Source organism: Dromiciops gliroides, chromosome 4, assembly GCF_019393635.1.
Source record: "Dromiciops gliroides isolate mDroGli1 chromosome 4, mDroGli1.pri, whole genome shotgun sequence".
Lineage (NCBI taxonomy): Eukaryota > Metazoa > Chordata > Mammalia > Microbiotheria > Microbiotheriidae > Dromiciops > Dromiciops gliroides.
In genome coordinates, this window is record NC_057864.1 from 130801906 (window position 1) to 130806025 (window position 4120).

Consider the following 4120-nt stretch of genomic DNA (forward strand, 5'->3'; position numbering starts at 1 on the left):
GAGTCCAAAGCTTGGAGAGACATTGTATATGGACAGTGAGTCATGCCCAGAATTTAACATGAGGAAGAAGCTGAGCTAGGTCTCATTTGGAAATTATACAGTGTTTTTAATGATCCCAAGCTTCTCCCTGAAGAATAGGCCCATCATTTTAATAATAATATTCTTTTGGGGATGTTGTAAGGTTGTGAGTCATAGAATCCTCCAGCTTCTGAGGAATTAATGTTGAGTTCACCCAAAGGGCAATGAGGAGGTGAATAGTTGCCATAAGCAGACTTCTACATCTTACAAACTAAAGTACCAAAAAGGATGTCATAAGACAGATGTACCAGCAGAAAAAGAAAAAGAAAAGCTAGGCCAGAGCAGTTAGTCACATATTGTGAGAGAGTAGAAACCAGGGGACACCCTGTGGTAGTATGGACACAGTATCATGAGATATGGAGGGAGGTTCTCAGTATGTTTTGTAAATCAGAGAATGTTCAAGGATGAGAAAATATGGAGGTATTGTGATCATCACTGGAGGGAACATATATACCAATGCACATGGTATTGTGGAAAGAGCACTAGGTTTAGAATGACAGATTCTGAATTCATATCCCCCAGGCTCTAACACTTATTACCCATGTGACCTTGAGCAAACCATTTAATCTCTGCACTTCATCTTTAAAATGAAAGGGTTGGGCTAGATCACTTCTAGTCCTCAATCTAAAATCCTATAATCTTAAGGGAAGTTGAGTAGTAATTATTGCTTGATGACAGAATAAAGAGCTGTAAAAAAGCTCTGCTCCCCTATGCTCACCATCATTTATTTTTTATTATACAAAGTGACTTGCATAGTAGGCTTTGGGAAGAAGCATAATAGATGGATTGAAGAGGGTCTAGAAGGCAGGAGTATAATTAAAAGTCTATTGCAAGAGTGTAACGATTGGAATGACGCCACCTGCTGGAGACTTACTGTAGAAGAGTTCCACCCATGAAGCGAAGGTCTTTGAGGGCAAGACCAGGAGTCTTTTCTTTGGCATCAGGAAGTGACACGGGCTAGTGGGAGGAGGAAGGAAGAGACTGGCGCTTGGTCTCACTCTCTTTCCTTTGGACTCTGGTGGAGAGCGGAGCTAGAAATGTGCTCTCCCTTTAATAGATAGGAATCTAGGCCTTTCTCTCTCTCTTTACCAAATTCTTATTCTCCTTAATAAATGCTTAAAAGTCTAACTCTTGCTAAAGCTTATAATTTATTGGCGACCACTCATTAGATATTTTAGACAGTTTAGCTAGAATTTTAGCCCTTAACAAGAGTCTAGATGAGTGAGGTGATATTAGTGGTAATAAGATCAAGTATAGAGAAGGGAAAGATACAAGAGATCTCTATAGTGGGTACACTATAAAACTTGGTAACTGGTTAGATTTGGCCAATGAGCCAAAAGGAAAAGTTGAGGATGGCTCTGAGGTCATCAACCTAAAATATTAGAAATGTTTTCCCCTCAAGAGAAATTTAGAACTCTGAAGAAGAGGTAGAGTTAGATAAGCAAGATAATGAGATAATGAGTTCTGTTTTGGATATGTGGAGTTTTAAATGCTTATGGAATATCCAGTTGAAGATGTTTGACAGGAGCTCAGGAGAGAGACTAGGATAGATCTTAAAGTAATTTGAAAAGAGATAAAAATTGAACCGGGGCGGGGGAGGGGGGGGCACGATGGAATGAACTCATGGAAACTGATGAGATCACCAAAAAAAAAGATAGAGATGAGAGCCCTGGAATGGTTCTTGGGGGCACCCATTGTTACAGGGGTAAAGGAAGAGAGCAGGGGAGAGTAAGGTCAGGAAAATTGAGGAAAGAGATAAAAAAGGAGAGTCAAGAAGGATAAGGCCATTAGACCCAGCAATTAAGAGAGCTTTGATCATTTTGAAGAGTTTCAGTGGAGTGGTGAGGGCTAAAGTCAGATTGTAAGATATTAAGAAATGAGTGTGGTGGTTAAAGCACCGGCCCTGGATTCAGGAGTACCTGAGTTCAAATCCGGCCTCAGACACTTGACACTTACTAGCTGTGTGACCCTGGGCAAGTCACTTAACCCCCATTGCCTGCCAAAAAAACCAAAACAAAAAAAAAAAAAGAAAAGAAATGAGTGTGAAGAAGCAAAGTGGAGTCAATGAATGTAGATGACTTTTTCTAGGCCATTTGGTTGTGAGAGGGTAGGAAAATATAGGAGATAACTTCTTATTTTAACAACTTTTTGCTAACTAGGTGCTAATTAGGCTCTTAGGTTATGTTCTATTAAGAATGGCAGTTGGCGAGGGCAGCTAGGTGGTGCAGTGGATAGAGCACCAGCCCTGGAGTCAGGAGGACCTGAGTTCAAATCCATCCTCAGACACTTGAAACTTACTAGCTGTATGACCCTGGGCAAGTCACTTAACCCTCATTTCCCTGCAAAAAAAAAAAAAGGCAGTTGTGTGAGAGGGATCAACTACAGCTCCTGAAGCTGAGTAATGAAAAGGCCGTATAGACTAGGGTCAAGTCAAAATGTAGCTACAATTAGAAAAGCCTCATGGATGGGACTTAGGATTCCCAGCTGGAAAAGTTTCAGAGAGTGAATTAAGAAGTACTAGGGAACTAGTATCTGCTGGAGAAGTTCCCTAAGTCTTGGGTTAGAAAATTGGTTACAAGGGAGCAACCAAGCTTGGAATTAAGCCATTCATAGAAAAGCAAGAGCTCAAACCCAGAGAAGGGGGAGGATTGCAGAAGATGCCAAATACCAAGGACCAAGGCTGAAGGGGGAAGCCAGGAGGTAGCACAAATCACACATAGTGACAGAGTAGACAGAGAATACTGTAATGGGTCCTAATGCTAAATTTGAGAGTCTAGGGATTTGAATCTGATCATCCAAAGGTTTAGATTTAATGTACAGAATTTCAAAGGTGATTTACTCTGATGATAGGGTTTTGGGAAAAGTTATGATTGAAAGGATTTTTGGTTCTTTAAGGGAACAGGATATGTTGGGATACCATGTCAATCCCAATAAAAGTTATAGAACGGAAAAATGGCAGATCTAGCATAAGGTAATAATGGAAGATCTGAAAAAAATTGAAAGCCATTAACACTTCAAGAAAAACAGATAGAACACTTATTAGGTACTTATTACTGTGTGTTGGGCACTAAGCTAAGTACTGCAGATTCAGAAACAAGATGGCCCCTGCCCTCAAGGAACTTACATTCTAATGGGGTGAGACAACACATAAAGAACGTACATGGAAGAAGGCTGCCGGTGTGTAGGTAGAACAGATCTGTGAGGGAAATGAATGGCTGGATGGGCAGTTCTGATGAAATTAATTCTTAGAGAAATGAATGTTACAGTGGTGGTAAAAATTAAATGACATGAGGTCAATGCATATCATATAAACAAATATAAACTTAGCCTATCTCTCTAATGTAATCATTATTCTGATATTTCATTATGGTAGCATCAGGGAATTGAGTTCTCAAGACTGCTTAAGCAGAGCTTAATCTGTCACAGGTCTTATCAAGCTGAAAAATGCAGGCCCAATGCTTTGATGTGTATATGTTATTCAAGAGCCAACCTAGATCAATTTAGAGAGAACTATCACCCTTAGCAGAACAGTAATCATCAAGTAATTAATTATTTTTTGTCTGCAATTACTCATGATTTGAACTTAATATTATCTACTAAGTTATTGAGGTATTACAGTCTATGTTTTGTGGAAGGAATGTACAAGGTGATGAAATCATAATCTTTTGACATATTAAAGTGAGACATATTTTATGTCAAAAATGAATACTTTAGCAGGCCTGAGAAGTTTATATATAGAGAATTCAATGTAGCCATTTTTTACTGGTATGGGGGTAAGTCAGCAATGCACTGCTTCATTCTACAATAAACATAAGCAGTCTGATGCACCAGATGCTAACATCTCTGTTTTAATCTTTCTGTTGCTCTTTGGGTACATGGGCATCCCCTTATAGAATTGTTATCATACAAAATGCATAGGTGTTAAGGTTCATTGCCCAGACAATTCAACAAAGCTGAGTATGGTAGCATTTCCAAATTTTGTTGGATGAGAATTACAGCTTATTAGGATACTATGATTTCATTGGTATTGGGAATTATTGGG